The following is a 24,280-nucleotide window of genomic DNA, read 5'->3' as shown; positions in this document are numbered from 1 at the left end:
GGGAGAGATACTGTAGAGATTTGTCTATTGAATGGGAAGGAGTGCATGACCTTCATGCTCAAAACCATCAACACAGAAGATAATTGACTAGGAATTGAGAGAGGTCTTCAGTTAAAGGTCTACCCTTAACACTCTCTGTGGCCTCAAGCAACTCCTGAAACTCCCTTAGTCTTGAGCTTCCCCACTGACAAAATGAATAAGCTGGATAAGATACTCTTTAAAACTCTCTCCTGAGGTCTAAATGTCTATAATTATCAGGTATCCTTTTTTATTCTATTGAACTCACTTGTTACAAAATCCAGCTATAAAAAAATTCCAAAATTATTTAACAAATAAAAAGAGTTGCTGATTTGCTGAAAATTAATTAACTAGATTCTTGGGATCGGACAAAGCAAAGCCTTTCCAGGTAGGTCTTGAGTTATCTTTGCCAGAGCTCCCGTTCACACCTCCACTTGGAGGTGACGCAGCTGTACTTCTGTGATAAGCCCCGGGAGAGCAAGAAAACGTCCAGCAAATTTGGAAAGCTCAGCAGTGCCCACAGGACTGGAAAAGGTCAGTTTTCATCCCAGTCCCAAAGAAAGGCAATGCCAAAGAATGTTCAAGTGAAAGTGAAAGTCTCTCAGGCATGTCCGACTCTGCAACATACAGTCCATGGGATTCTCCAGGCCAGAATACTGGAGCCATTCCCTTCTCCAGGGCATCTTCCCAACCAGGGATTGAACTGGAGTCTCCTGCATTGCAGGTGGATTCTTTACCAACTGAGCAATCAGGGAATGTTCAAACTACCTCACAATTGCACTCATCTCACACACTAGCAAAGTAATGCTCAAAATTCTCCAATCAAGGCTTCAACAGCACGTGAACCAAAAACTTCCAGATGCTCAAGCTGAATTTAGAAAAGGCAGAGGAACCAGAGATCAAATGGCCAACATTCACTGGATCATAGAAAAAGCAAGAGAATTCCAGAAAAACATCTACTTCTGCTTCATTGACTATGCTAAAGCCTTTGACTCTGTGGATCACAACAAACTGAAAATTCTTAAAGAGATGGGAACACCAGACCACCTTACCTGCCTCCTGAGAAATCTGTATGCAGGTCAAGAAACAACAGTTAGAATCAGACATGGACCAACAGACTGGTTCCAAATTGGGAAAGCAGAATACCAAGGCTGTATGTTTTCACCCTGCTTATTTAACTTATATGCAGAGAACATCATGAGAAACGCTGGGCTGGATGAAGCGCAAGCTGCAGTCAAGACTGCCGGGAGAAATATCAATAATCTCAAATATGCAGATGACACCACCCTTATGGCAGAAAGCAAAAAGGAACTAGAGAGCCTCCTGAGGAAAGTGAAAGAGGAGAGTGAAAAAGCTGGCTTAAAACTCAACATTCAAAAAAGTAAGATCATGGCATCTGCTCCCATCAGTTCATGGCAAATAGATGTGGAAACAATGGAAACGGTGACAGACTTTATTTTGGGGGGCTCCAAAATCACTGCAAATGGTGAGTGAAGCCATGAAATTAAAAGATGCTTGCTCCTTAGAAGTAAAGCTATAACCAACCTAGAAAGCATATTAAAAAGTAGAGATGCTACTTTACCAACAAAGGTCCATATAGTCAAACCTATGGTTTTTCCAGTAGTCATGTGTGGATGTGAAAATTGGACCATAAACAAAGCTGAGCGCCAAAGAATCGATGCTTTTGAACTGTGGTGTTGGAAAAGACTCTCGAGAGTCCCTTGGACTGCAAAGAGATCAAACCAGTCACTCCTAAAGAAAATCGGTCCTGAATATTCATTGGAAGGACTGATGTTGAAGCTGAGACTGTAATACTTTGGCCACCTGATAGGAAGAACTGACTCATTGGAAAAGACCCTGATGCTGGGCAACATTGAAGGCAGGAGGAGAAGGGGACAGCAGAGGATGAGATGGTTGGATGGCATCACGGACGTGATGGGCATGAGTTTGAGCAATCTCCCGGAGTTGGTGATGGACAGGGAAGCCTGGTGTGCTGCAGTCCATGGGGTCATAAAGCGTCGGACACGACTGAGCGACTGAACTGAACTGATCAACCTTGAACATGAACAAAGTACAGTGCTGGATGCCTTGGGACATGGGAATAGATCGTGTCTCTTACAATCTCATTCATAGATGGCTAGGAAAACACTTAAAATCACTACCTAGAAATGTATAGTGATAGATGCAGGAAATCTAAAGAGGAAACTGACCCTGTGCTCAAAAGGTGGACTTAGACAGAAAAAGTCAGTGTTCTTTGGGGATAGGAGGTGAATACGGTTTCTAGGAATGAGGGAAGAAAGAAGTCTGTACATCTGGGTTCCAAATCTGTTAGCTGTGTGCCTTTAGTAAGACTAACATCATCCTCTTGGGGTAATTATGATAAGAAAACTGATAATTATATAGAAGATAATATCATATCTGGCATTTTCAGGAATCAATAAACCCTAATTATTAAATCTGGATAAAGGAAGTGGTTTGGAATCCTATGGAAGACATAGCATGAATACTGTTCATGAATCTCATATCCTCTGATCCTGACCTGCTCACAACCTCCCCTTCTCATCTTTATTCTGGCTACTTTCCATCAGGACTGTGTTTGTTAATCACATGGAAGTACTTACTAGAAAAACTTATTGAAAGTCACATTCTCCCAAATTCATTCGTATATTGCCCAAACAAATTCTGCTCTATTTACCTTATGTTTTCTCTACTTTTTCTTAATTTACCTAAGTTCTCCCTTAGATACATTTCTTTGATTAAAATATTTTATACCACAATTTTAAATGGAAATCCAACATGACTTTCCATAAGAAGAAGGGAACTGAAAAACAGATGCAAGCTGAAAGCCACTGAACTGAAATGCAGTTAACTATTCTCTGGCATCCTCTATGAGGGGCCCTCCTAGGTAGAGGTTATAGAATGGGGCAGGGAAGGGGGACTGGCTAACCAGCAGGTTTAGGCAGTGGTTAAAGATGTGTTCACAGCAGACTCAGGCCTTTGTTTCCTAAGTAAACTATTGAAAGATGATTGAAATCTTTCTCACTGTGTGGTTCAGTATTACACTAAGCCCCCTACATACAAACACGCTCTGTTCCAAGATCACATTCATAAGTCCAATTTGTTCCTAAGTCTGACAGAGTTAGCCTAGGTACCAGACTAACACAATTGCCTTTATAGTACTATACTCTGCTAGGCTTATAATACTGTTCACACTAGCAATACACAAAAAGCAAACACAAAAATTACGGGAAATATTTTTAATCTTATAGCGCAGTACCATGAAAAGTACAGTAGTATCAGCTTCATCACCACTGTTTTACGCTTGCGTCTGGACATCCTGGGCTTGAAATAGATATTGTGGTAGAACTCCACACAGTGCGTGCCGCACACTCGGCTGCTCAGTCGAATCTGACTCTTTGCGACCCCAAGGACTGTGACCCGCCAGGCTCCTCCGGTCATGGGGATTCTCCAGGCAAGAACACTGGAGTGGGCTACTCTATACAGTACTGCACAGTAAAGTGCAGAAAAGCACAGCTATCTGGCAAGGATGCACGCACGTGGGAAGGCGTGCCAGACGTGTGAACCAACGTCAGGGGACACGCGAACACACGTTTGCATCTTGGAACGCTCACAATCTGAAGGTTCGTGTGCGTGGAACTTGCTATACTCGATGTTCCATCTGTATATTGTGCCTCTCAGCATGGGTGCAGAGCCCCTGAGAAACACTGCCTTCATTCACACCAGCCTGCGCGCTCTGCTTGCCACACTCCTTCGTGATCTTCATGCCTCCTCGAGCCCCAGCTCCTCTACAGAGTCTCCCCTGAGTAGCAGAGATGAGCACTCGGTCTTTGCATCAAAGTACTTGGTATTTAGAAAACCCATTTGGAAATACATCATGTACTTCCCCATGACATCGTTCTGTGACTGCTGTCCCAGAGGTCTGCTCTTGCTTTTTCACGCCCCTCCCCAGTACATCATTGTGAGCGTCTCCCCCCCCCCCCCCCCATGGAATCTCACTCGTGTGCCTTGAGACTGGTAGGCACGGGGCAAAGTATGCAGAACACGTGATTTAAAAGTGTGGTCAGAGAGAGCATTGAGCACTCTGGCCATATTGCAGGACGGAGGGGACCCAGATGAAGTCTGAGAATGCTGACGTTAACTCTGGCCATATTGCAGGACGGAGGGAGTCCAGATGAAGGCTGAGAATACTGACATCAACTAGGCATTTTTGAAATAAAAATGTTGGGTTGGCCAAAGCATTCACTGGAGTTTTTCCATAACATGAATGAACTTCTTGGCCAATTCAGTATTTGAATATTGGGTGGCAGGGGAAACTTTCCTGAGATGATTCTGGTTGCATACAGCTGTGAAAGAGGAAGCTGTCAGTACTAAAAAGTAAAGTCTCAGTGTTTCCAGGGTCCGGGAAGTAACGGGGCTCCATCCAGGCACTGCTGTCTAAGGAATCTATCACCAGAGTCTTGCCTTTGTATCTCTTGTCTGACTCCCTGGGAAACCCGAGTCACTCCTCTCTGGATATGTGTGTGTGTGTGTGTGTGTGTGTGCACGCATGTGTGTGTGTTTAATCACTTTTTAACCAATAGGTACATGAAACTCAACCTACTGCAACACTAGAAGAGCTATTTCTCAACACATCAGAACCCACCCCAGTGGAACTTCAGGAGTGGAAAAGCAAGCTTGAAGAAAGCAATGTGAAAAGCACTGGATTACACAAAAGGTAAAGTATTCAAATGAATCCTCTCTCAGACTTCACATAAGATTGGAAGGACAAATAGAAAGGCTTTTTCAGCCAGTGGTAGGCTTCCTGCGTTACTGTCAATGAAGCCTGTGTAATAACCAAGACATGATTCATCACAGAGCTGGGCGTATGGTCTGCAAAGACATAATTTCATTTCGTGCATTTGGGTAATGTCACTTTAGAGAAAATAAGATCATGGGAAAAGAAAGCAAGTAGAAGGAGAAAGGAATCATAAATGAGAGCCCAGTGCCCAGGCGACTCCTTGCTGCCTTCTCTCCATTTTAAAAGGTGGTGAGGTGGATGAACCTGGAGCCATCATCCAGAGTGAAGTCGGCCAGAAAAAGAAAAACAGATGTCATATACAAACATATAGAGATGGAATCCGGAAAATGGTACTGTTGGACCTGTTTGCAGGACAACAAGAGGGATGCAGACGTAGAGAAAGGATCTGTGGACCAACCAGGGGAAGGGGAGGGTGAGATGCATTGAGCATGTAGCACTGATGCATATACACAACCGTGAGTGAAAGAGACAGCTAGTGAGAGGCTGCCGTGTAACAAACACGGGGAGCTCAGCCTGTGCTCTGCGACGAGCTGGGGGGTGGGACGGGGTGGGGGGCGCAGCGAGGGGAGGCTAAGAGGGAGAGGATATATGCATACTTACGGCTGATTCACGCGGCTGGATGGCAGAGACCAGCACAATACTGCAAATCAATTATCCTCCAATTAAGTGTTTTTAAAAGGTGATGGCACGTCTCTTTACCCACAGAATGCTTTCTGAAGAAGAACTGGGAAATTCTAAAACAGACTTTTGTTAGAACAGAGAGTGATCTCAGAGACCGCCTAGTTCAAACTGTACTGTACACACAAGAGAAGACCAGAAAGGAACGTAAAGTGTCTCCGAGCTGTTACTTTGAGCAACGCGACCCTAGAAGGCAGAGCTCCCGAGCCAAATCGCTCAGCCTGCCTCTCCCCGGGGCTGACCCGGGGCTCTCTCCCTGGGTCTCAGAGCCCGAGGCTCTGGTGCCCTTCCAGCCCAGGCTGCAGTGATAGTGAGGAACAGGAGTGGAGACACGTGACAGGAAAGGTCTCCCACTGATGGCTCTGCACGGGTCCTGAGCAAGCACGCAGCTGCCGTCTGTGACCTCTGTCCTTAACACCTGGAATGAACAGGCAGCCTTCACTTCTCCCATGTATCCTGCAACTGTTGACAATGCATCTCCCTCAGCAATGCTGCAGGTCAGGAAGCAACAGTTAGAACTGGACATGGAACAACAGACTGGTTCCAAACAGGAAAAGGAGTACGTCGAGACTGTATATTGTCACCCTGCTTATTTAACTTATATGCAGAGTACATCATGAGAAACACTGGGCTGGAGGAAGCACAAGCTGGAATCAAGATTGCCGGGAGAAATATCAATAACCTCAGATATGCAGATGACACCACCCTTATGGCAGAAAGTGAAGAAGAACTAAAGAGCCTCTTGATGAAAGTGAAAGAGGAAAGTAAAAAAGTTGGCTTAAAGCTTAACATTCAGAAAACTCAGATCATGTCATCTGGTCCCATCACCTCATGGGAAATAGATGGGGAGACAGTGGAAACAGTGTCAGACTTTAGTTTTTTGGGCTCCAAAATCACTGCAGATGGTGACTGCAGCCATGAAATTAAAAGACACACACTCCTTGGAAGGAAAGTTATAACCAACCTAGATAGCATATTAAAAAGCAGAGACATTACTTTGCCAACAAAGGTCCATCTGGTCAAGGCTATGGTTTTTCCAGTGGTCAGGTACGGATGTGAGAGTTGGACTGTGAAGAAAGCTGAGTGCCAAAGAATTGATGCTTTTGAACTGTGGTGTTGGAGAAGACTCTTGAGAGTCCCTTGGACTGCAGGGAGATCCAACCAGTCCATCCTGAAGGAGATCAGTCCTGGGTATTCATTGGAAGGACTAATGCTGAAGCTGAAACTCCAATACTTTGGCCACCTCATGCGAAGAGCTGACTCACTGGAAAAGGCCCTGATGCTGGGAGGGATTGGGGGCAGGAGGAGAAGGGGACGACAGAGGATGAGATGGCTGGATGGCATCACCGACTCGATGGACATGAGTTTGAGTAAACTCCGGGAGTTTGTGATGGACAGGGAGGCCTGGTGTGCTGTGATTCATGGGGTCGCAAAGAGTCAGACACGACTGAGCGACTGAACTGAAGTGAAGTGAAGCAAGGCTGCATTTTCCTTGCAATCCAGCAGACAGATCCCTGCTTTGTATTGCGAGCAGACGTGAAGACACAATCGTTTGCTTACTTCTACAAGGGAATTTCAACGTCTTGGGGTATTTGAGACAGTCCACATGACTGGTTTGAATGTTTTCAGTGGAATAGTCAATCTCTGGGTAAGCGTTAATGACCTTTCAAACTCCCAAAGGTTAAACTAGCTTTTCGTACAGGAACCTGCTCTATTTTCGAACGGTTGATGTATTTTCTTGAATATATCAGCATTGATTTCTAAATGAATATACTTCCCTGACCTCAGGAAATACAATGATATTGTCCCCAAGAAATACAAATTATTCTCCTAAATGGAAAAAACCACATGTTTTTTGGGCATGTTCCTTTAAACATTATACTAAAGAAAAATTTGCTATTGCCAAGATAACTAAAGGAAGGAAGATAGATGTATATACAAGGAATATGTGTTTTCTTTTAAAATAAACGTGTATCAGTATCAGTTCAGTCACTCAGTCGTGTCCAACTCTTTGTGATCCCGTGAACCACAGCACACCAGGCCTCCCTATCCATCACCAACTCCTAGAGTTTACCCAAACCCATGTCCATTGAGTCGGTGATGCCATTCGATCATCTCATCCTCTGTTGTCCACTTCTCCTCCTGCCTTCAATCTTTCCCAGCATCAGGGTCTTTTCAAATGAGCCAGCTCTTTGCATCAGGTGGCCAAAGTATTGGAGTTTCCGCTTCAGCATCAATCTTTCCAATGAACACCCAGGACTGATCTCCTTTAGGATGGACTGGTTGGATCTCCTTGCAGTCCAAGGGACTCTCAAGAGTCTTCTGCAACACCACAGTTCAAAAGCATCCATTCTTCGGTGCTCAGCTTTCTTTATAGTCCAACTCTCACATCCATACTTGACCACTGGAAAAACCATAGCCTTGACCAGATGGACCTTTGTTGGCAAATCAGACCCTGATGCTGGGAGGGATTGGGGGCAGGAGGAGAAGGGGACAATAGAGGGTGAGATGGCTGGATGGCATCACTGACTCGATGGACATGAGTTTGGGTGGACTTCGGGAGTTGGTGATGGACAGGGAGGCCTGGCATGCTGCGATTCATGGGGTAACAAAGAGTCAGACACGACTGAGTGCCTGAAATGAACTGAACTGAACTGAGCATCCAACAATTTTTGACCCAATAATTCACAATATTTTGCTTTATACTGCAAATGCACAATAGGAATAAAAATAACGACATGTGAATCACTAACTGTGAATGCTCTTGAGAGTAAATACAAAGAATAAAGTATTCCCTTATGAGTAAAAATGTAACATAGAGCTTTCCAAGCTGGGCAACTTTTGCCCTATTCCTTTCTCACTGCATTAACAAGAGGAGTAAATGACTAATTTTCTTAAACTGTGATTGAATTTAGAGAAATTAAGTTCTGTAGCAGTTAGCATATAACTCTCAACTTGTGAAATAAAAAGATAAACAGGCAAAGGCTATACATGCTAGAGTTTTATTAAATTCATCTGTAACTATTTTCTTATCTTAAAAAAATCTTAGGTAGAATTGCCAGGTGATATTAAATATGTTGAATATCCTGAACTACGTGTAAAAGAAAATAATTTTGGAATCCATATCAATTACATTTAAATATCATGCAAGACAACTCTCCCCCCTCTTTGGTATCCAGAATGAATTAAGGTGGTGATGAGTATTATATCTATTTTTTACATTTTTGGAGACAGCTATTCATAGCATTGTAGGCACAATTTGGCATATTTCAGAACATACAGATGATCATTTATAAATTAAATGAGTTGATTTACACATTGGACTTGTTTTGCCACTGGCATAATTCAGCTATTTGTGCATATTAGCATGAAAAGGAACAAAAAATACATCCCTGCAATGCCTATTTCTGAGAGTCTCAAAATACTTCATAGACATCAACAGATTAATTTATAGCACTATGAGGTAATTAAGGGAGAAGCATTAACAATCTCTATTTCCTTAGACATGATATTTGATATCCTACTCCAGCCAACGATCATTGTAAGAGTCTAGGCACAGAGACCTGCTTCTATTAATATATTCTCAATAAAGGTTCTTTATTCAGTATAAAGCAGTGTAATTTACTTGTTTATTCTTTCACTCATCTCAAAAACATTGTTTTGAGCAGCCAGCCATCAAGTTTACAGAGAAGAATAGCACTGCCTCCACTGACATCCTGCATTTTTCCCTCACGCTGACCGCCGTGTCCAGGCACACTTCTCACTTCGTATCTGAGCATGCCTTTGTGCAGCACTGTTACTAAGACAGCTTCCTTCCTGGAAAGTTCCTTTGGCAGATGCACTATCATACCTCACGAGCTCATCTCTCGCCTCTGACCATTCCTTGTCTTTGATTGCTTCTCTCCTGACTTCGACTCCTCTATTTCTGTATGTTCTCAAAGGTTCAACTGTCAGCTGCCTTGCTATGTGTCTATACACCTCCAGCCTCACGTTAAGTTAGCACTCAAATGCTCCCTTGAAGACCAACTTCTTCACGGAACTTCAGGTTTGTACATTCATTTGTCTGCCAGACCTATCAGCCTGGAGGTAATTCAGGCATCGTGAATCCCCACCTCAAAAAACCAACCTCCTGGGCATATATCCAGAAAAAAAAAATTCCCAAAGATATATGCACCCCAATGTTCATAGCATCACTATTTACAATAGCCAAGACATGGAAGCAATCTAAATGTCCACAGAGGAATGGATAAAGATGTGGTATGATAACAATGGAATATTACTCAGCCACAAAAAGGAACAAAATTGTACCATTTGCAGCAACATGAATGGACCTAGAGTCATACAGAGTGAAGTGTAAGTCAGAAAGAGAAAAGCAAACAAGGTATATTAATGCAAATATGTGGAATCTAAAAAATTGGATGAACTTATGTGCAAAGCAGAAATAGAGAAACAGACATAGAGAACAAATGTATGGTCACCAAAAGAGGAAAGGGGAAGTGGATGAACTGGGACTGATGTATATACACTACTATGCATAAAACAGATAACTGATAAGAACTGACTATACAGCACAGGGAACTTTATCCAATGCTTCCTCCAGCCCAGCGTTTCTCATGATGTACTCTGCACATAAGTTAAATAAGCAGGGTGACAATATGCAGCCTTGATCTACTCCTTTTCTGACTTGGAACCAGTCTGTTGTTCCATGTCCAGTTCTAACTGTTGCTTCTTGACCTGCATACAGATTTCTCAGAAGGTAGGTAAGGTGGTCTGATATTCCCATCTCTTTCAGAATGTTCCACAGTTTGTTGTGATCCACACAATCAAAGGCTTTGGCATAGTCAATAAAGGAAAAGTAAATGTTTTTCTGGAACTCCCTTGGTTTTTCAATGATCCAACGGATGTTGGCAATTTGATTCCGTCTCTTACATGGCTAATTTTCATGCATTCTTAAAGATTCTCCCCAGAAGTCTTTCCTGACACTGTCACCCTCTTCCCAGCTCTCAGACCAAGGTCATATTAGATGCCCCTTCTCTGTCTTCCCAGAGCATGAGCATGGTTATTTTCAAATTATGACTATTATTATTATTATTATTACACCTTCTTTGTTCATGTTCAAGGATGCTGTTTTACCAGATTTCTCTGTACTCCTGTGCCCACGTCATAAGTAATCAATAAAAATTTGTTTAAGTGGGAATTTCCCTGGAGGTCCAGTGGTTAAGACTCTGTGCTTCCAACACAAGGGACTTGGGTTCAATCCCTGACTGGGAAACTAAGATCTCATATGCATGGCCAATAAATAAATAAAACAATTGTGAGATACTTTAAAAATTTGTTTAAATGAAGTAGAAGAGTTAAGTGCAAATTATATTTATCCAAGGATGAGCATTTTACTAGCATAAAGTTTAACTAATATTAAATATCTAAGTTCTCAGAAAATAACTCATCTTGCTCCAAAGTATTAGCATATAAGCAGAAATTTCCTAGCCACACTAAAATATTTCTACTCAATTTGAATCCCTGCATTAGACTGAAAGCACCTTAAGATCAGGGTCAGGTTTTTGTAATTCTTTGACAAGGAAATATGTCAAAAATATGCACCCATGAACTATTAGTTGAACATATGAATAACTGAATGGTGGGTAGGGGGATGGGCAGATAGAAGAGTGGATGGATAGACTGAATAGTATCTTCTCTTGATTTCTCTTTTGATCTCTTTGGGCCATCTACTTATTAATAGAGCTAGGAAACACTCACAGTACCTCATTACTTGTTTTGCTTGTATACATATTATATATTTTTCCTCCATTTTGACAAGCCTTAAGAAGACCAAGTGCAAAGAATCTGGAGCATTTCAATGAATATTTCATCATTTTTGACGGTCATTAAAGCAGCTTGCTTTCACTTATAATGCCTGAAGTGAAGACCTCCTCCAATTCCCATTGACAGTTGTGTATGACTCTCCTGCCCAATACCAATTTGTCTTCTCAAGCAGTTAAAAATGTTTTTATTAAACATTTTTAAAATTTATTTTACTCAAATTATGAATTTTAAAAGGAAAGAAAACCTGACAATCCCTTGTGTGACAATACGGGGTTATTTTTTAAATCCTCTTTAAAACCCTTTATTTGCGGAATAGGGGGCCATAGTTTAAAACTACCAGTTTACACCCTCAAGACAACAAGCGCGTGACATCTTTGACGGCATCTGAGCAGCCACCTCTCGAACTGTCCCATTTCAGAGACAGGCTGTGGTCGCTGCTGGAACCCCGTTTCCAAGGCAAACGCTAAAGACAAAGAGGAGACACAGAAATACAGGGTAGCAGCCTCAAGTGGAATCAAGTCCCCGGAACGCCCTCTCCTCCCTGCTCTTATCTGGTCAATGTCCATATGCCCTTCAGACGTGAGCAAGAAGCCATATAGCTTATCACGCGAATCACAGTATATTTAACAGTCAATGGGAGCAATAGCAATAACTAAACTATTTAATTTTTTTAATATCTAATTAACTGTGGACAGCTATGTTTTAATATACTGGTGAGGCGGACTTCCCTGACGGTCCAGTGGATAAGAGTCTGCCTGCCAGTGCAGGGGGTCAGGGTTCGAGCCTTGGTCTAGGGGGTTTCCATATGCTGCGGAGCAACTCAGCCCATGCACCACAACTACCGCGATCCCACTTGAGGGCCCAAGAGCCGCAACGACTGAAGCCGTGAGCCCGAGGGCCTGTGCGTTGCAGGAGGGGCCACGGCCGTGAGAAGTCCGCGCGCCGCAGCAAGGAGCAGCCCCCACGCACCGCACCTAGAGAAGGCCCACGCACAGCCACGAAGACCCAGTGCGGCCAGGAACAAACACACCCACTACAAAGACAAGCAGTACACTGGTGAAGTACTAAACAGCATTCGACATTCAGCAACTATTTTCAAAATAAAATTTTCTGAAAAATGAAAACAGCGCATTTCTCGTGCAGTACATGATACCAAAATACTCCATTTCCAGATTTTGACGGTTGTACTGATTTTATCAGAGACTATTTTTGATTCTAGAAAATATGCACTGAAGTAGTTGGGAATTCTTTTTTTAAGCCTTGTAAAGCTCTATAAAATTTTACCAAGAGAAATATGTTTAGAAACAACATATGCAGAAAATTATTTATGCACATATTTAGGAACTTTAAACAGATTCTAATCCATAGTATTATTTGGAAAATGCACTTTTCCTATTTTTTTTCTGTAAAATTACCTGCAGACATCTTCCAAGGTGAAGTTTATAAATAATACATAAAAATCATGGACATTTCAGTTGGCTCTTTTTTGTTACACTGTAATTTTTTTTATTGAAGTATATTTGATTTATAGTGCTGGAATCTCTGCTGTATAGCAAAGTGACTCTGTTTTACATATATATATATATATTTATTTATATACATTCTTTTTTTAAATATTCTTTTCCATTATGGTTTATCCCAAGACACTGGATGTAGCTCCATGCACTTTGAAGCAGGGCCTTGCTGTCTGCCCACTGTAAGTGTAGTGTTAATAGTTTGTATCTACAAATCCCAAATTCCCAGTGCATCCCTCTCCCTTCCCCTGTCCCTGCTTAGCAGCTACAAGTCTGATCTGTATGTCTGTGATTCTGTTTCCACTTTGCATACAGGCTCACTTGTGTCGTATTTTAGGTATCACATCTAAGTGACGTCATGTAGTACCTGTCTTTCTCTTTCAGACTTACTTCACGCAGTATGATACTCTCTAGCTCTATCCATGCTGCGGCAGATGGCATTAAATCATTCTTTTTTATGGCTGAGTAATATTCCATTGTATGCATGCACCACATCTTTTTTATCCACTCATCTGTCTACTGACACTAGGGCTTCCCTTGTGGCTCAGCTGGTAAAGAATCTGCCTGCAATGCAGGAGACCTGGGTTCAATCCCTGGGTTGGGAAGATCCCCTGGAGAAGGGAAAGGCTATCCACTCCAGTATTCTGGTCTGGAGAATTCCGTGGACTGTATAGTCCATGGGGTCGCAAAGAGTCAGACACAATAGAGCGACTTTCACTTTCATGGACATTTCAGTTGATTCCATGTTTTGGCCATTATGAATAGGGTTGCTATGAGCCTAGAGGTGCATATGTCTTTTTGAATTATAGTTTTGTCCAGGTATATGCCCAGGAGTGGGACTGCTGGATCACATGGAAATTCTAGTCTCAGTTTTCTGAGAAACATCCATATTGCTTTCCATACTGGCTGCGCTAACTTACATTCCCACCAACAGTGTAGAAGCTTTTCCTTTTCTCCACACCCTCTCCAGCATTTGTTATTTAGACTTTCTATGGTGGCCATTCTGACTAGTGTGTGGTAATGTCCAGGTGTAGTTTTGATCTGCATTCATCTAATAATTAGGTACACCACTAAATTTTTAAGTGAAAAAATTATCACTGTAAGTGCTAACATACCTGGTAAGCTAAAAGCAAATCATGCTACATGAAGTATATTCCCGATTTTAATATTTTTAAATTGAAACATGTGAACATTCTTATAGCTATTGAGGGTTTATGCCTTCATTTATATAAAATATGTCTGTGCCAGGCATTTTTATATAATACATTATAACTCTTTTGAATGTATAGAAAAATTTAAGTACTTCAAAATACATAAGTATATTCAATCAAGGAGGAGTGCCAAGGAAATAATTTCCCATAATTAAAGATATTTCAAAATGCAGAGACTGTGAGCGCCTCCGTTGACAGGGAGCGGCCCCCGCCCCAATGGCCCCAATAAATGCGTGAAAACCAAAAAATAAAATAAAATGCAATTACAAAGTTCCAAAATTAATTCTTTTATACCACTTGAGCTCTGCCATTTGTTTAGTCTTTCCTTTTGTGAAGATCTAATTCAATATATTCCTGTTTGCAAGTATTGTCTGCAAAAATTAGTTTGTCACCTTTTCAAAACATGAATATTTTCACCGCTCCATTCTTTTGATTACTTTGATTCTAAATTTCTAGCTAATTTTGAAGCAAACAGAATCTGAAGAGGACTCCAGTACTTTAGCAAATTCGAATCTTCTGGTGGTCCTGTGGTTAGTGACACATACACAGTCTCCATAATGGACTGGAAATATCAACAAACTCTTTGTACAAGTTACATATTTAAAAGAACTGCAAATCTGGCACCTAACATCTCATTAAACAATCATTTCATATTTCCTTCTGTTACTGCTGGTAAAAGGGGCTTAATTCCAAAATAAAAAAGCTTTTCTGAACCATGCAAACAGTTGTATGCATACATACATAAACCATCCAATAAATGACAAAAATACTATAGACTACGCTCGAGGAATTTGATTACTCACCCTCTGTTTTCAGTACACATTTACCAAACCACAGACAAAATTTCCCCCATTTCCTGTGACCTGGCAGCTTTGTGAATCTGTCAGAGAAGGAGTTAGCTGTACCTAGTGTCGAGGTCAGAGAGCTTTCTGTTTTAGCAAGCACAATACACGCAGGCTTTGAAGAGAAGCTGAAGCTGGAAAGTATTAGAAATAGAGAGAGAGGCTGGTCACTGTCTTTCACCTTTAACCAGAAGTTTCATTGCACCTGGTGCTTCATTGCATCTGGGCCTCACAAACCACAGACCAGATTAAGGCAGAAGCTACAAGCAAAACAAAAATCCATCAAACACAACCCAGCTCATCTTCATAAAATAAACAATAAAATCATGTCCTTAAAAACTCTGGATAGATGTTAAACTAGAATGAGTGACGGGACAACAGGCATAAGCTGGGACTGCCCTGGGCAGAAACTGGACAAACGGTCACCCTTCTCAGGAAGCCTGCCTGCACTTCCACCTCTAACTCAAGAAAGACATTTTTTTCTTCTTACCCAATTATCTTAACTTTCTAATTTGGCACAGGAGATATGTTAATGAAATTGATATTGTCAGTTTTTATCTTTAAAATTACTGATGCATCTATCCATCAAACCCTATGGATTGACCTCCTAGTTCATTTTGTTTTAGAAAAGAAAGGAATTTTAATGAATTGTTTTCCCAGAAACATAAATTAACATCCAATGGCCTTGTGTAAAAGCAATCAATTTGTTATCCCATGTAACAATCTAAGTGAAGCATTTAAAGGGAAAATAGAATGGAGCCTAGTGAGAAGAAACTTGTGTTTTGATGTGGGCGAGTTCAGATATCCTGGACTTATTCTATCTTGTACTGAGAACTAAATAGATAGTATTAGGGGGCACAGCTCTTCAAGGCCCCAGCAGATTAAATTAAGGTGTGTGGCCTAGGAGTATTGACATAAAAATTGAGATTTGAACAGGATGTCCACTAAGGACAAACTATGAGCAATGGTGCTAATTGTAGCAGTTGGTGGGATGCTATATTGAAGTGTGAAGTGAAGTGTTAGACGCTGTCGTGCTCAACTCTTTGCGACCACCATGGACTGCAGCCCACCAGGCTCCTCTGTCCATGAGATTTTCCAGGCAAGGATACTGGAGTGGGTTGCCATTCCTTCTCCAGGGGATCTTCCCGATCCAGAGATCGAACCCAGTCTCCACCACTGCAGGCAGATTCTTTACCAACCAAGCTTTACCTTTACAGGGATGTAAAGGTGAAAACAAGTGTTGAAAACTTTACATTCAATTACCTTTACATCCCTGTCTATTACTACAATCATTTAACATTGCTAATTTTCTTATCTGCAAAACAAACATGCTAATATCCTCAGAGGAGAGAATTTAAGATTAAATAACACAATGGAATGTAATTGGCCCTTAAACAATATTTGTGGAATTTTACATGTTGAAAACTAATTAGATGGAAACAAAGAACTGGAGAGGAATTAAATGCACTGTAATAAAAATACTGTAGGCAGCACCTGAGTGTGTAATATACATTTTTAAGAGAATAATTGCTAATTATATTATACTTTTGCTTACATTCTTGAAGCTATTCTAGACACCTACTGTCTGCATGTGTTAGTCATTCAGCTGTGTCCTACTGTTTGCGACCCCATGGACTGTAGCCTGCCAGGCTTCTCTGTCCACGGAGTTCTCCAGGCAAGAATACTGGAGTGGGTTGCCATTCCCTTCTCCAGGGGATCCTCTGGAAGCAGGGATCAAACCCTGGTCTCCTGCATCGCAGGCAGATTCTTTATGGTTTGAGCTACAGGGAAGTCCTACTGAGTGTAACCTGAGGGTAAAAAAGTTGATTAAACAGCACAATTTTAGGGAAAGAATTTCAACAATGAAATTTCAATGTGCAAGTTAATGGTTTGGGAAAGTAACTTCTCAAAGTTGTTTGTTTATTGTTTGTTTTTGTTTTTAATTTAAAGGGCAAACTACTGTTTGTTTTTTGTTTTGTTTTCTCCCATTCCTGGTTTAATAAGGACTTGCGTATTGTGAGAGGAAAAAAAACATGTTCCAAACATGAGTCTGTTCACAAAAATAATGCACAGTATCAACTTTAGAAAACAAATCTTGAGTCCATTACACTGTTTACTTTTCTAGAGGGCGCATCTGAAAAAACACACCGTTCCATCTGTGCTGAGCAAGGCCACAGAGCACCTTACATGGGGTTTACACACACATCTCTAACTCAAAGCCACTCTGAGGTGCTAATCAGCTACGGACATTATCTCTGTAGTTAGGGAGGCAAGTACTGTGCCACCGTACAAATGGGAAGAACTGCACTCCCTGCTAACAGGAGGTTATTTGGGAGATGGTTGATAAAACCCATATATCCTTGTTACTGTTAAGTCATGTAGAGGTATCAAAATTCAAAGCAAAAGTTACCAGTTAAGACTCAATGTAACTACTAGGAGCACCAAAGGAAATGGAAATGGGGCCAGGCGCAGGGGAGTATGAATTGATGGACATGGGAGGACTAGGATGGGGCGAACAGTGAGCGTGTTCTGAAAGTGCTATGGGAGAGGATCTGGCGAAAATGTTGGTCTTAGACAAACGCCTAGTAAAGAAAAACGGGACAAGGTTTCCAAACCCCACTATGTGCCTAAGAGTCGTTCTTGCCGCTAACGCTCTCTCCGCGGTCATTCTCCACTTTCCAGCCTCTTCCCATCCTCCGTGGTCACCTCCAGTGGTCACCACTCAGTCATCATCACCATCATCACCCAGTGGTCCCCGCCTTCGCAGAGTCATCTTCAGACCGCACCTGCACACGAGTCTCATCTCTCTTCTGCTGCTCTGCCCCGCTTCTGACGCTGCATCCTTCATCTCTGCTCCCTGTTTGCTCCATTCCTTTCCAGTTTTTTCTAGGCTTTCCAGCATAGAATCCACTTTTTGTTTCCTCTGGGTCAACTCCATCTTCAGCGTCTGACAGTCATCTCCTTTCCACTTTCCAGACTTAGAAGAAGATCCCCACTGGATGCTCTTAGAATCGAAGTGGCTTGTGCCCCTTGGTGAGGTGTTTCTTGATGCACGCTGGCGTTCTGAGGGCACTACAGCAGGAGGAACAGGAGGAGAAGGAAACTCTGCTAGATAACGGTACCGCCCATCACTGTAAGCCCATGAGAGTCCCAGTCCAAGGCAGAAGAGGAGCTGCATGTCCGTTGCATGTTATTTCACACCGGCTTTTCCTGGGTTCGCTTCTGGCTCTGTGGTAGGTTAGTATCTAAAATCAGCCGTCATCCTGCCATCCTCTCCGGCCTCAGCAGCGCCGACACGTCTCTCATTAACACGCTGAACGAAGGCAAAGCCCTCAGAAGAGAGAAGCCCGGTTCTGCCATATTCTGAGAAGACTGCCTCCACACCAGATTCCTTGACCACAGAGTACTGAGAATCCCATGAATACACAGAGCTCATGGAACTGCGTCTGCTGTCCTGTGGGTCACACTGCTGGCCGTTGTCTTTGATGACAAGGTGCCTCACAAAGCTGAAAAACGTAGCTGAAGGCCAAGACAAATCTCACTGTAAAGCTGCCACGGTGCCCACCAAGTTGCATCATTATGTTAAAAACGTCTTTAAAACCAGTTTTGGAATGGGAATGCGTGGGTTCTGGAAGGGTGGGGAAGGGAGGATAAATAAAGCTGAGTTCCGGTGAGGCGGGATGGGACTTGCCTCGCTGCCCTCAACCAAGTTCTACTAACTTACCTATTTCAAGTGACTTGTAACCAGGAATGGGGAAGGAGGAGAGACTCCTTCTGAATCTCCTGTTCCCGGGTTCTACGTGGAGAAGTCGACGGCTGCTAGAGGTCTGCAACACAGGCGGAATGGCTCAGTCACCGCCTCTTCACAAAACGCCGAACTACTGTTTCTAGAGAGTGGCATCAGGTATATGCTGTGCTGTGCGCAGTCGCTCAGTCCTGTCTGAGTCTCTGCAACCCCCTGAACCGGAGCCCGCCAGGCGCCTCTGTCCATGGGATCCTCCAGGCAAGAATGCTGGAGTGGGTTGCATGCCCTGGGATTGAACCCAGGTCTCCCGCATTGCAGGCGGATTCTTTACCAGCTCAGCCACCAGGGGAGCCCAACAATACTGGAGTGGGGAGCCCTTCCCTTCTCCAGGGGATCTTCCCAACCCAGGGATCGAACCCAGGTCTCCTGCATTGCAGGCGGCTTCTGTACCAGCTCAGCCACCAGGGAAGCCCAACATTAGTACATACTGCAGGGTTAAATCAAACCTATAAAAATAACCAGTTGATAAAGATGAAGCTGAACTGATATTACTTTAAAAGCCTAAAAACCGTAAGTAAAACTGAAAAGGATCACTAGCTAAGTATAACACTGATTCAGTTTAGTTCAGTTCGGTCACTCAGTCATGTTCAACTCTGCGACCCCATGAACCGCAGCACACCAGGCCTCCCTGTCCATCACCAACTCCTGGAGTCCACACAAACCCATTTCCATTGTGTCGGTGATGCCATCCAACCATCTCATCCTCTGTCATCCCTTTCTCCTCCTGCCCTCAATCTTTCCCAGCATCAGGGTCTTTTCCAATGAGTCAGCTCACCGCATCAGATGGCCAAAGTATTGGAGTTTCAAACACTGATTATACCTCCCCATTTAATCATTCTTCCAGAAAGGAAACGAAGTGGGAAACTCAACTGTCTGTGTAATAAAAACTTGTAACTTTCCTTGGGTGCCATATTGTTTAGATTTTCAGTAAATTTTAAGACACGCAATTTTTTTCAGAATACAAGATTTTAGTAAAGTTTATTCATTAAAAGGGTTATTATTAATTATTCATAAATCATCTTTAGAAATAAATATCTAAAAAAATTAAAATCTACAAGTTATTTGTGCTTAATATATGATCTGGATATAATTCAGAACCACATTTATCAAATTCTCAAGATGGTCTTTTCTGTCAAGCTGATCCTTGGGGCTTAATGTTATTTTCTTTTATTTATTTCACCCATTTTTTGGTTTAGTTTTTATTTTAATGTGGAAACTGATTTTATATTACTTTATTGAAGTATAGGTGATTTATAATGTGCTAATTTCTGCTGAGGAGCAAAGTGACTCAGTTTTATACACATATACATTTTTAATATATATTATTTTTATTATCATTTATCACAGGAGATTAGATAGTTCCCTGTGCTATGCTATGACTCTGTCACTTACCCACCCTATATGTAAGAGTCTGTGTCCAGTAACCCCAAATTCCCAGTCCATCCCTCTCCTCCTCCGACCCCCCCAGGCAACCACGAATGAGTCTGGGGAACTGATTTTATTTTTAATCATTTACTTGTATCTCAGAAAGAGGTTTCAAATTAATTTTTGGGAAAATGTAAGGAATAATTTGATTAACCAGCTGTTAAAAAAATAAGAAGTCTTAGTAATGCATTGATATTATATTCAGTTCCACAATAAAAATATATATAAAGTATTCATATCACATGAGAGTTTATAGTAAAATGGTTTTTTTAAGAGATCCTACTTTGAACTCCTTCATTATTAACTGTGGCACTAGATCATGAAATCAGCCCTGAATATTCACTGGAAAGACTGATATTGAAGCTGAAGCTCCAATACTGTGGCCATCTGATGCAAATGGCCAATTCATTGGAAAAAACCTTGATGCTGAGAAAGACTGAAGGCAGAAGAAGACAGTGACAGAGGATGAGATGGTTGGGTGGCATCACGGATTCAATGGCCATTAAGTTGGGCAAATTCCGGGAGACAGTGAGGGACAGGGAGGCCTGGCGTGCCGCAGTCCAGGAGGTCGCAAAGAGCTGGACGTGACTTGGCATCTGAACAACAACACTCCTGAAATTAGCTGAATAAAACCAAGCTCATCGGAATAGACAGGACTACTCATTTTTTAGAACTTGATTGACATATTGACTGATTGGTTGCTTTTGGCTGTGCTGGCCTTCGTTGCTGCGCCGGCTCCTCTCCGGTTGCCGTGGGCAGCGGCTCCTCTCTAGCTGTGCTCCGGCGTCTCGCCAGGGACCCCTCTCTCCGTGCAGCGTGGCTGGCAGGCTCCCGAGCTGTGGCCCGTGGACTCGGCAGTAGTGGCCCCTGGGCGCTAGAGCACAGGCCCGGTACTCGTGGGGGCGGGCTCAGCTGCTCTGCGGCATGTGGGAGCCTCCCGGATCAGGGCTCGAACCTGTGCATCCTGCGTTGGCAGTCACCAGGGAAGCCGGACTACGCACTTTCTAAAGAGAAACAGTGCTTTGCCTTATCACCACCTCTGCTGTTTGTCAGTAAGACTCTCACTGACTTGCATATTTTGCTGAATACAGCCTTTTTTATGAGGATAAGAGACAGTTCCTGAGAGTTAGAAACTATCGGCATTCATTATTGAGGGATTCAAATACATATATGTATTTATGAACATAATTTTTAAATTTTATGTACATTTATAAATACACAATATATACACGTGAACTGTTTCCAGAAACTAATGACTTAGGCACATTTCTGCATGAATCATACAAATAACAATTTTTATCCAGCAGCTACAAGGACTTTTAACATTGCAAGCTGCGAATACATATTTACAAATTTGAGGGCATATTCTTTTGTCAGATGATTGAGAAGTTTGCCTCTTAGGATGAGGCAACCTTTGTTTCTCATCATGATTTATGCTATATTAGTGAATTGCTTCTATAATGAAGGTTTGTTTGTGCGCTGACATTTGTAGAACTTATTGTTCTAAAACCACCCTGTCAGATGAATAAAGAGAGGGTCGAATTTAGCTCAGTTCAACACATAACATGATTTATTTCAACCTGATTAGTGACGAACAACTATCAGACTTAATACATTAAGTCTGATACATTAGTAGGACGACAGAAGACAATGCATGCAAGAACACGCAGCACGGCAGAAGCTAAATATTTGAGAGAGGAATGAAAACAGCTTTCAAAATGTCAACCTTTCCCTTCCCACAGCACTTCCCATTTTATAACTTTCTGCCATAAACATGAGGCCAATAATAGGCAACTGTCGATCAGCCAGTGAGTCTTCATTACATGATCATCTGCCATCAGCCATTGCTTTGAGGTTCTGGAGACTCTGCAATAGGGAAGAGCAAATCTGATTCCATATTGGATCTATCTATTTAACTTTAACCTCTGTCCTGTACTGCATTTGCTGCAAGTTAAGAATGTTGCCTAAAGCCTGAAATATACAGAATAGGCTATTCTCAAGGGCTATTCTCAAAGATATAAATAGCACATTTCCATTCATACAGAGATAAAAAGTTGCATAACAGAAAATAACAATTGTCTTGTTGGAGTTTTACAGGCACATTATGAACAGACCTACATGGACAGCTGTAAGAACTTCTATTTGCAAAAACTCCTGCCCGTTGAGTACACTGCTACTGCTGAGTCACTTCAGTTGTGTCCGACTCTGTGCGACCCCATCCCTGGGATTCTCCAGGCAAGAACACTGGAGTGGGTTGCCATTTCCTTTGAGCATAAGGGAAGCCTAAATTCTAACTCAGGCAAGGTGGTTCTTCAGAATGCTACATTCTTGGTCTGCTGGCTTTCCAAATAAAGTCACTGTTCCTTGCCCCAACACATCCCTAGGTCTACCGGCCTGTCGTGGGGGCGAGCAGTTACAGGCTTGGTAACAACTTTGGGCTCTTCCAAGTAGCGGCCTTGCTGGGGACCCTTCTCATCCTATCTCTCTCTTCTATATTTTCTGAAACATGTCTCATTTCTGCAGAGCCCTCATTCTTAATGATACAGCTAATTTATCTTAAAAACTACTTGGGATTCTACATTCTAGGAGCTCCCCTAGAAAAGCATGGTGTATTTCCCTGTTAAGAATACAATGAAGACACCACTGGTGAGTGGGGATTAGCACTAGTCGCTATTATTGTTCGGGTGCTCTGTGTTGTGGGGTCACTAGCACGCTGACTGTGTGCATGCAATGCTTCTTTACTTCTGTGATATTAAAATCAAGCATAATGCAGAATCACAATGGTTTAAAAATCTTCCTGAGCATTTATTACAGAGATTCGGCTCTCCACACGTTCTCTGTTGGCTGCCGGAAAAGGTCTCTGCTATTTCTACGGGCATGGAGCCCTATTTCTCCGGCTTTATTTGTGCCAGAGTCAAGACTTACCCTCTTGCAGTTCTGCAGACCACCACGCTGCTCTGGCCTCTACAGATGTGCCCTACTTGCTAGAACAGTCCCACACCTTTACCTTCCAAGGCCTTCTATTCCGGGTGGACTCAAGAATCACCTCCTTGAAGACACCAGTTCTGCCCCTGCTCTCGTTTCCCACCGTCCCCTGCGCTTACACACACCCTGCTGAGCGGGCTGGGGCCTCGGTCCTTTGCTGCGGCGCCTGCACATGGACGCACATCTCCCGGAGCAGCAGAACACAAAGAAACCGAAGGGACCAAGAGTGACTGCGTGCATGTGCAGCTGGGACACATCACGGACAAGGTACAAGAGCGCTGAAGAACTCACCGGACACTTCTGCGGCGCGGGAGGAAAAACGGGGCGTCAGAGCAACAGCAGGGCACTGTGCCTGCCTCCCGCACTCAGCACCATCTAAGGGGTAGGCAGGTCCCCTCAGGCTGAGCCCCCCTCAGCCTGACCCCCGGAAACACCCCTGCGCTCAGCCCTTGCGAGGAACTAGCTCGCCTCCCCCTTGGGAAGCAAGAAAGGGAACCCTTACTGCCGCAAGGGCCCCAGGAAAGCCTTGCCTGAATTTCTTGTCTGGCCTCTTACAACTTTCTGATGATTGGGGGAGGCCAAGAACCCTGGTCAGCAACACTTTATACAGTGCGGAAATAAGACTTCATGTTCATGTACTTACTAATTTTCCTACACTGGATGCTAAGTGCCTTACAGACTGGAACGGTTACTTGTTCGCTCTGAATCTCTATGATTGATCTCTATGTCTAGAACATGGTGAATAGTGAAAAAACATTTATTAATTACAAATGAATAAAGAGCTATCGCCTGTTTGGAATTACTGAATTTACCGCTGATTAACTTTTCCAATACCTTGCTGCATGGTGACTAAAGACTGCCTTTGACACATAAAACCCCATTCAAAAACCTCTGACAGCGTCCCCTACACCAAGCATCAAATTTGTGACAAGCACTATAAAACAGTTTCTGAAAAACACTTTTTCTTTCCTCAAATAACTGTAAATCCCACCTGGAAAATAGGTCAAGAATGAGTAAAACAGCAATAATGTCAATAATAACCTTAGAGTTTTATACACCACTTATTTTGGACCAGAAGTATTCATTTAAGTACTCAACATATACTAGTGCAGGTAATCGTCACAATGATCTAGTTAGGAAAACTCATTATCATCTTAGAA

General features: G+C 42.6%; 1 protein-coding gene and 1 pseudogene across 2 annotated transcripts in view; both read right to left on the bottom strand.

Annotated features, from left to right (window-relative positions):
- The window catches only part of KCNH8 (potassium voltage-gated channel subfamily H member 8), a 444,848-nt gene that overhangs the window by 346,641 nt on the left and 73,927 nt on the right, over nucleotides 1-24,280 (bottom strand). The gene's annotated exons all lie outside the window — the stretch shown is intronic.
- On the bottom strand, nucleotides 16,744-23,964 carry LOC110127878 (heterogeneous nuclear ribonucleoprotein C-like; annotated as a pseudogene).

This window comes from Odocoileus virginianus, chromosome 4 (genome assembly GCF_023699985.2).
Source record: "Odocoileus virginianus isolate 20LAN1187 ecotype Illinois chromosome 4, Ovbor_1.2, whole genome shotgun sequence".
Taxonomy (NCBI): domain Eukaryota; kingdom Metazoa; phylum Chordata; class Mammalia; order Artiodactyla; family Cervidae; genus Odocoileus; species Odocoileus virginianus.
The sequence above is the reverse complement of the archived record's forward strand: the minus strand, read 5'-3'. Positions and strand labels throughout refer to the sequence as shown.